Genomic DNA, 10654 nt, shown 5'->3' with positions numbered 1-10654 from the left:
CACGATGAAAAGCTTTCGAGACAAGTTGTGTTTGATGTTTAGAAACCCACAACAGGAGGGAAATGTAACATAAGCTAAAATTTAAATGAAGTATATGTGTGTTTCTAAAATGTCATAATCTACATTTAGAAGTGCTGCACCCAAATGTACTAACAAACACATCCTGTTCCAGTTAATCACCTACTGCAGACAGCTACAACCTTGATGACGATTAGAATGTTCCAACATAGATAACCACAAGTTAACTCCCAACATGTAGAAAAACGTCTTATTGTTCTCGACCTTGTGTGTGATCTAAACTGTTACGACGCCTGCGCGCGTCTTTATCTAACCCTGCTCTATCCATTTTTTAATAAAAGAAAGCAGCCGGGTGGGACAGAGTCAGAGTCTACTTTGAATTGCACCAAGTCAAGTGCATCTCTTCTGTGTCTCTCCCTGCTGCAGCTGGTAAAACTTTAAAACCTCTCTGGGTGCCTTTGTCTGATGACCCTGGTCTAGCTTAGAACAGTTTGTGAGTGAATGTTCGAGATTTAGACCCAACATTTCCTTCCAAACGCCCTCTGCTGGCGGGGGGACAGAAAAAGAAAAAGCTTACGGCACCTGGTATTCCCAGGCGGTCTCCCATCCAAGTACTAACCAGGCCCGACTCTGCTTAGCTTCCGAGATCGGACGAGATCGGGCGTGGTTTTTTTTTTCCTCTTTTATTATCAAAAAAATAGAATTTAACAGTGCACATTATTTACATTTGTGATTTAAAACAAAGACATACAACTTAAACATTTTATATACAATACTCATTTCGCAAAAAGACAAAAACAAAACATAACTCAAAATGTTCCAAATATTAAACCAAAAATACTCTGACTTTTAAACATAAATACCTATCCAAAATCCAAAATTAATTTTCCTTCATTATCATATTCAATAAATGTGCTCCCCTCAATAAAATCAACCTCAAAATCCTCTTTATTAATATGTAGTTTCACCATGTGTATATCTCGTTTTGTCAGAGTCTGGAATATCTGCCAGACCTCCTCCTTTCTCTTCTCATAATGGGCCAGGTTCCTCCTGACTCTGACAGCGAACCTGGCGTGGCTGAGGACATAATTAAGTAAATTGACATTCACACCTTTCATCCTCCCATTCACTCCAAACAGCCACAACCTTTTCCATTCATTCTTATCTGCTATTGCCCCTTCCCAACATCTATTGATTAAAGCTTTAATGTTTTCGAAATATTGTTCTAATTTATTGCATTCATAAAACTCATGCATACATGTCTCCACTTCTGTTTCACACACATCACACTCTCTTCTCACATTCACATCAAATTTGCTGATAACCAGGTTATTGAAAATTCTATTGTGTCTGAGCATGTAGTCAAAATGTTCGCATTCATTCGTGTTCCACTTCACTCTCAGGTTTTTCCACACATCCTTTGCATTCATTCCATTCATCACTCGTTCCCAAACTTTCTCTGCAGCCGGCCTCCTCACTTCATTCATCCTCAAACATCTATAAAACACTCTCGTCTTCACACTCTTTACATTCACTTTCCTTTCACCCTCTCCCACATACAACTCAATCTCTCCTTCATCCTCTTGTGCATTCTCTCTCTCTATCATCCTCATCCATTCTCCAGGCATCCCTCCCTTTATCTTTTCTAATAACCCTTGTGCAGTCCCTATTCCTATCTCGTCCCAGTTCTCTCTGACCTCGTCTACTATCACCTGTGCCCTCATGAACCCTGGAATCACTTGATAAACTAAATCCTTCACCTTCCTAATCCCTGCTCTCCACACCACCCTGTTATATAAAGTTTTCCCTTCGTGCGTGATTTTTGGGTTTAAAAACACGGGCTGCTCCCACACTTGCTTCACATTCTTACACTCATAATGCACTCCTTTCACAAACTCTCCCCACGCTTCCAACACTTCCTTATAAAACTCAGACACACCATTCAACATCCCTTTCATCAACACCATGTACACTCCACTCTCTCCACACCCCCTGCTCCGGTTTATGGCTTCTCTCAAAAATACTTTCCATATTTGATCATCTTTGTTTTTTAAAAATCTAACCATAGTTTTTATTCTTAGTGATTTTTTCTTCCTATCTATATTTATTAATTTTAACCCTCCATCTTCATATTCGTTTTCTAATACCTCCCTTGCTATTCTAACTCCCTTTCCCTCCCATATAAACTCACCTATCAACTTATCTATCTCTTTCCCTACTCTCTCTGGCATTTCTAAACTATTCATTATATGCACTAGCCTACTCATCACTAACTGATTTACAACTAAAACTTTCCCTCTAATCTTTAATCCCCTATTCTTCCAAAACCTCAGTGTTTTCCCTATACTATTAACTATCCCTTCATACTGTCTGTCCCTGCCTTCTTTATCTTCTATCCCTACATTTATCCCTAATATCTTGATATAATCTTCTTTCTCTCTTAGCCCTGTCTCTCCTCTTTCTAACCTTCCTTTTCCTACGTACATAATCTCTGACTTGTCTATGTTTAATTTTGCCCCTGACGCCCTACCGTACAGCCCTACCGTACAGCCCTACCGTACAGCCCTACCGTCCCTATCACTTCCCCTACACTGGCTCTATCTCTAACTGTAACTGTTGTGTCATCTGCATATTGATATAATAAACTAACTTTCCCTCCTGGTGTTTCTATCCCTGTAATCCTATCGTTGTGTTTTATAAGTTCTGCCAGCGGCTCTGCTGACAGTGAGTACAGCAGAGCCGACATCGGACACCCTTGCCTGACTGATCTTTCTATTCTAAAAGTGTTGCTGACAATCCCATTAACCTTCACACAACTAACTGCCCTACTATACATTGTCCTGACCCAACCTATTAACCTATGCCCAAATCCTACTCTTTCTAACACCGTGTACAGGTAAAGGTGATCTACTCTATCAAAGGCCTTGTTGAGATCTAAACTAATAACTATCCCTCCTCTGTCTGTCTTCATGTGCTCAATTGTGTCCCTAATGCTGTTGATTGTGTCTGATATGTCCCTACCCGGTATGCTATAGGCCTGTGTCTCCCCAACTACCATCCCTATCACTTTTTTAATTCTAGCAGCTAACACCCGTGCCAGTATTTTATAATCATTGTTCAACATGGTGAGTGGTCTGTAATTTTCTAATCTATCCCTACTTCCTTTTTTGTGTATGATGCTAACTAGCCCTACACCTATGTTGCCTACCATCTCTCCCTTCTCCTCTATCCATCTAAACACTTTCCCTAACACTGGCACTAACTCTTCCCTAAATTCTATATAAAATTCACCTACAATGCCATCTATCCCTGGACTCTTATTTCTCCCTAATCCTGCTATCGCTGCCTCTATCTCTCCTGTCCCTATCTCTCTATCACACCATTCTCTATCCTCTACACTCAACTCTCTCCCTATCTGTCCTATCGCCTGCCTCATGCTATCCTGATCTATCTCTCCCTTGCTAAATAGTTCCCTATAATATTGTTCTACCCTAACTGCTATCCCTACATAGTCCTTAATTATCTCTCCCTGCTCTCCCTCTATCTGCTCTATATAATTCTTCTTCTGCCTAATCTTTTCTAGCCCTAAAAAGTATTTATTACATTTTTCACCCTCAACTACGTCCCTAGCTCTACTCCTGACTACTAATCCCCTACATCTTTCCTGCTCTATCCCTTCCAACTCTTCCTTTATCTGAACATATCTCCCTGTCTCTTTCTTTCCCTCTCTGTCTATCTTCCCTGCCTCTCTATCTAAATCCCTCCTAAGTCTACTCTCCCTTTCTCTTTCTTTCCCATTTTTGTGTTTACTATATTTTGTTATTTTCTTGATTTCCTCTTTGAATCCCTCCCACCATCGTCCCGTATCCTCCTCATACATCCTGTCATTCATCCTCATTCTCAAACATTCTCTCACTCTCTCCTTGTATCTTTCATCCTTGAGCAGCCCTCCATTCATGCACCAGACCCCTCCACCTCTCCTCTCTTCTGTCGTCCCTAAACTAAATTCTAACACCACGTGATCGCTAAGTGCTGTGACTCTGTGCTCTATTCTGCCTACCTTGTCCAACGTGTCTCTAGTGCTCAGTATTAAATCTATCCTGCTCTGTTTTAACACCCCCCTAACTACCTGCCGTCTAGTGTATACCCTCCCCTCTGGATTCCTTTCTCTCCACACATCAACCATTCCTCTCTCTCTCATCACTTCTCTCAACCTTCTTCTCGACGAGTCATTCCTGAATGTACCACTCATAGACACATCCAACCTTCCACACCACACATTCATATCACCCACTACCACACACTCACCATCACACTCTCTCCCCAATCTCTCAAAAAACTCTCTTCTCTCTCTCTCCTCATTCGGTGCATACACATTCATCAGCTTATATGTTTTGTTCATCCATTCAAACGTGATTCCAATCATCCTACCCTCACCGTCATTCACACAAACTCTCACATTCTCAACCACACCCCTTTTCACCAGTATCGCCACCCCCCTTTCTCTCTCTCCCCCATTGTTCACACACATCTCACCCATCCATTCTCTCTATCTCATACTCCTATCATCCCAGTGCGTTTCCTGTAGACATATGATGTCCCCAGCACACGTCAGATACGTTCGCCGTCTTCTGTCAGGAGTCCTCAGCCCATTGGCGTTAAAGGAGGAGATCTGGACCATTAGTTGTGCTCAAAGAAAATATTTTAACAAAATCCATTTATTTTCTGCCTTTCTTCCCTCTTCCTCTCCCCTCTCTTCTCCCCGGTGGTCTTTTCCTAGTTTCCTTTATTCTTTCTATCTCCCCCTCACTCTCCGTGGTGTCAGTTAGTCTCAGAACATTCCCTCCCACAGTCCTCCTCCCTCCTCCCGTGTGTCCCCGTGTTCCCCTTTTCCTCAGTCTTCCTCCTCCCAGCATGTCCCCCCTTCTTCCCCTTCCCCTCTTCCCTCCCAGAGCCCCCCTCACCTTCTTCCATGTCCACGTTCCTCCCCTCTCCCCTCACCTTCGTGTTCACTCCTCCCGAGTTCCCCGTGTGTCCATGTCTCTGTGTCTTGATCCGTCGTGTCTTCCTTCTCCTCTTCGTCTCCGCTCATCTGCTCCTCTCCTCCATGCTCCTCCACCCGGTCCTCCTTCGCCCGGTTCTCCTCCATCCGGTCCTCCTCCACCCGGTTCTCCTCCATCCGGTTCTCCTCCATCCGGTTCTCCTCCATCCGGTTCTCCTCCATCCGGTTCTCCTCCACCCGGTTCTCCTCCTGTCGTCCTCCCTCCGTACACTCCCTTGCGTAGTGCCCTTGTTTGCCGCACCTGTAGCAGACGAATGAGGGGCATTCCCGGAGGATGTGACCCGGTCTGATGCACATTCTGCAGACCTGCTCCTGTCGGTCATGGATGACCCTGAAGTGCTCGATCCCCTCCACCGTCTCGAACTTTGTGGAGTATGGCAGTGATTTAACCTCTTCAGTGAACCTGACTTTCAGGTAGCGGGTCCCGTCCGCCACCTCCGTCCCGGGCCCATCCTCCGTCTAATCCCTGACATTGGGGTTACTCCCCACTCTCTGAGCCGGTTAAAGATTTTTTCATCCTCCAGGTAAACCGGCAAGTTCATAAATGACACCACCATCTCATCATTTTTAATGTCTCTTCCAACGATTATGGAGTCTTTGTATTTAATTCAGTCAATTATTTTAAGTTTTCCATCTTCCGTCTTCATAGTTATTTCCATTTTCCCTTCTCCTCTTACTCTACAACCCAATATTATTCCACATTTTAACTGCACCTCTTTCAGAGTATTTATCGTAGACATTCTGTCCTGTCCTTCTACGGCCACAATAACAGTTACATTCTTGTCGTAATACCTCTGGATATTTCCATCCATTTTCTCCAGGTTTCCTTTTCTCAGCGCCCGCTCCTTGTCCGTGGTGGTGGTCAGTTCCACCCCTGACATCCACGATGCGGGGGGGGCTTTTCTCTTCACTGTTTTCCCCTTTTTTCTACTTTATCCCTATAAAAACAAAAGTTTGAGAAGGTTATCCCTGAGTGTTGGCGTCCTGCCGCACCCAAGAAATGCGTAATTGCTGTCGTCACACGTCACGTGTTCAGAGTGGTATGGCCGTAAGCAACTATGCTGGTCAAAAAAACCCTATACCTGTATAAAGGTTGCATTGCAGATAGATAGGTTGCTTAAATAGATACATGCATAGATAGATAGATAGATAGATAGATAGATAGATAGATAGATAGATAGATAGATAGTATTCATACAAAAGTCATTGCTAGTCAGCCCTAACTTATACAACAACATTTTTACTTTTCTCTGGGATCAATTTCATTTCATCATTCAATCAATTCATTCATCAAACTTTTATTAAATACAACTTTAGCTCATAAAACAACTTGACAAAAATTTGTCCACGCCAGAAAATTTGCACTTGTGCTTCAACAACCACGTCCCAGTGAGTCTCTTGCAAACATATAATGTCTGCCTCGCACAAAGTGATCAGTTTCTCGAATTTGTCAATATTCGTCAGTCCATTTATGTTTATGGACGCTAGTTTCATAGTCACCTATGCACTAACTCCAAAGAATATATATATGTATATATATATATATATATATGCACTAACTCCAAAGAATATATATATATATGTATATATATATCCCCTCCACCGTCTATATATATATATATGTATATATATATGTGTATATATATGTGTGTGTGTATATATATGTACCTCATCAGTAGAACAATTCTCATGTCTTCTTGTCTTTTTTGTTTCTCCTTCCTCTATTCCTTCTTTGAGTCAAACCCTCCCCATCCTTCAGTCATATGTTCCCCTACCCCGTGTGCAGTATCACCTGATATTACCCCTCTGTTCGCGTCGAGTTGTTCATCCTGTTCCATGTCTCCACAGCCACCGGTGTTCCGGAGGACACTTCGACTGCGTCCCCTTCGATGTCCACTATCCTCCGGTTCTGCGTCCCCTCTCCGCTCCACCATCTCACTCCCGTATTTCAGTGTTGGTCGTTCCACGACCGCGGTTTCCTCTGTTACTCCATCACTGCCGTCCTTCTCTCCATCACCAGCATTCGTCACCTCCTCCGACTCTCTCCCCTCCTCCTCGTCCGTATCCATCACACTGGAGGAACCCTCGTCCTCCTCCACGGTGTCCTCCTTCTCCTCCTTCTCCTCCCCCCTCACTCGCTCCTCTGTGTCCTTCTCCGTTGTTTCTCCACATTCACGGGCATAGTGTCCCTGCTTCTTGCAGCGGAAGCAGAAGAACTCCGTACATTCACATAAGATGTGTCCCGGTTGTAAACACAACCGACACACCTTTAATTGTTTATCATGTAATACTCGAAAATATTCGGAACCCTCCAGTGTGTCAAATTTAGTACTATAAGGCAGGGACGAGATAGCGTCAGGAAATTTCACCTTAAGAAAACGAGTTCCATCTAAAATTTCCGTGCCAGTCCATTTCCTTCGTCTGATGTCCGACGCAGGTTCCACTCCCCATTGAAACAGTTTGTCTCCAATTTGTCCATCAGTTATGTAGAGTGGCAAGTTTAGAAAAGACACCACTCTTGTGTCCTTAATCAGTTCCGTAGCCACCACTCTCGAGTTTCCTATCTTAAAACCATCCAAGAGTCTTTCCTTGCCTTTTGCGTTGCTCATGGTGAGTTCCCATCTCCCTTCTGTCTTTGCCCGGCAGCCCAACACTCTGCCACAGGTGAGCTCCACCGCCTTTAGTAAGGCCATCGTGGCAATTTCTCCCCACCTTCGATTTCCACATTTACCACCAAGTCTTTTGTGGCAAAATTTCGGTCCTTAACTGATGCACGGGCAGCATCGTCTCCCACCGTCTTCTTCACCATCTCTCCCCGGCGTCGACCCTGCCTGAGGGTCTCCGTCGACACCCGTCCTCTGTCGCCTGCCCCACTTTCTCCGACTGTCGTCCCATCTTCTCTCCCCTCTCCGCACACCTCAGACGGACATGAGTCCCTCCATGCTCTCAGCCCGTTTCTCTCCATGGTCCCACTCGTGGGCTCCTCCGCCACCCGATCCATGTCCACGGCGTCCGTTCGACGTAACTTTGCCGACACAAAGCAAACCCCCTGGCAGCATTCACTGCTGGGGAAACAGCGGATTCTGTAGTGTCAGTCAGTCTTCGTTTTCTATTACATACAACAGTATTTAACTTCCCTCCCACTTCCTCAAACATACACTCTGGCGTGCATCAAACCCGGAACCACACCACGTGGGCGTGTTCAGAGTGGTATGGCCGTAAGCAGCGGTGCTGGTCAAAAAAACCCTACTGTATATAAAGGTGGCTGGGTAGGTAGGTAGGTAACTTTGGTTAGATACAGTACAGACCAAAAGTTTGGACACACCTTCCCATTCAATGAGTTTCCTTTCTTTTCATGACTATTGACATTGTAGATTCACACTGAAGGCATCAAAACTATGCATTAACACATGTGGAAATATGTACTTAACAAAAAAGTGTAAAACGATTGAAAATACACCTTATATTGTAGTTTCTTCTAAGTAGCCACCTTTTGCTCTGATTACTGCTTTGCACACACTCTGCTTTCTCTTGATGAGCTTCAAGAGGTAGTCACCTGAAATTGTTTCCACTTCACAGGTGTGCCCTGTCAGGTTCAATAGGTGGGATTTCTGGCATTATAAATGGGGTTGGGACCATCAGTTGTGTTGTGCAGAAGTCAGGTGGATACACAGCTGATAGTCCTACTGAATAGACTGTTAGAATTTGTATTATGGCAAGAAAAAATCAGCTAAGTAAAGAGAAATGAGTGGCCATCATTACTTTAAGAAATGAAGGTCAGTCAGTCCGAAAAATTGGGAAAACTTTGAAAGTGTCCCCAAGTGTGGTCGCAAGAACCATCAAGCGCTACAAAGAAAGTGGCTCACATGAGGACCGCCCCAGGAAAGGAAGACCAAGAGTCACCTCTGCTGCGGAGGATAAGTTCATCCGAGTCACCAGCCTCAGAAATCGCAGGTTAACAGCAGCTCAGATTAGAGACCAGGTCAATGCCACACAGAGTTCTAGCAGCAGACACATCTCTAGAACACCTGTCAAGAGGAGACTGTGTGAATCAGGCCTTCATGGTAGAATAGCTGCTAGGAAACCACTGCTAAGGACAGGCAACAAGCAGAAGACACTTGTTTGGGCTAAAGAACACAAGGAATGGACATTAGACCAGTGGAAATATGTGCCTTGGTCTGATGAGTCCAAATCTGAGATCTTTGGTTCCCACCACCATGTCTTTGTGCAACACAGAAAAGGTGAACTGATGGACTCTACATGTCTGGTTCCCACTGTGAAGCATGGAGGACGAGGTGTGATGGTGTGGGGGTGCTTTGCTGGTGACACTGTTGGGGATTTGTTCAAAATTGAGGGCATACTGAACCAGCATGGCTACCACAGCATCTTGCAGCGGCATGCTATTCCATCTGGTTTGCGTTTAGTTGGACCATCATTTATTTTTCAACAGGACAATGACCCCAGACACACCTCCAGGCTGTGTACGGGCTATTTGACCAACAAGGAGAGTGATGGGGTGCTGCGCAAGATGACCTGGCCTCCACAGTCACCGGACCTGAACCCAATCGAGATGTTTTGGGGTGAGCTGGAACGCAGAGTGAAGGCAAAGGGGCCAACAAGTACTAAGCATCTCTGGGAACTCCTTCAGGACTGTTGGAAGACCATTTCCGGTGACTACCTCGTGAAGCTCATCAAGAGAATGCCAAGAGTGTGCGAAGCAGTAATCAAAGCAAAAGGTGGCCACTTTGAAGAAACTAGAAAATAAGACATATTTTCAGTTATTTCACACTTTTTTGTTAAGTATATAATTCCACATGTGTTAATTCATAGTTTTGATGCCTTCAGTGTGAATCTACAATTTTCGTAGTCATGAAAATAAAGAAAACTCTTTAAATGAGAAGGTGTGTCCAAACTTTTGGTCTGTACTGTACATACATAGATACTGTAGATGGAATTATATCAAGAGTCACTGGTAGTCATGCTTCATTTATACAACAACCTATTGATTCTGACCTCGTCTACTATCACCTGTGCCCTCATGGACCCCGGAATCACTTGATAAACTAAATCCTTCACCTTCCTAATCCCTGCTCTCCACACCACCCTGTTATATAAAGTTTTCCCTTCGTGCGTGATTTTTGGGTTTAAAAACACAGGCTGCTCCCACACTTGCTTCACATTCTTACACTCATAATACACTCCTTTCACAAACTCTCCCGCTTCCAACACTTCCTTATAAAACTCAGACACACCATTCAACATCCCTTTCATCAACACCATGTACACTCCACTCTCTCCACACGCCCCACTCCAGTTTATGGCTTCTTTCAAGAATACTTTCCATATTTGATCATTTCTGTTTTTAAAAAAATCTAACCATTGTTTTTATTCTTAGTGATTTTTTCTTTCTATCTATATTTATTAATTTTAACCCTCCATCTTCATATTCGTTTTCTAAAACCTCCCTCGCTATTCTAACTCCCTTTCCCTCCCATATAAACTCACCTATCAACTTATCTACCTCTTTCCCTACTCTCCCTGGCATTTCTAAACTATTCATTATATGCACTAATC

Source organism: Antennarius striatus, chromosome 6, assembly GCF_040054535.1.
Source record: "Antennarius striatus isolate MH-2024 chromosome 6, ASM4005453v1, whole genome shotgun sequence".
NCBI lineage: Eukaryota > Metazoa > Chordata > Actinopteri > Lophiiformes > Antennariidae > Antennarius > Antennarius striatus.
This window is presented reverse-complemented; position numbering follows the sequence as displayed.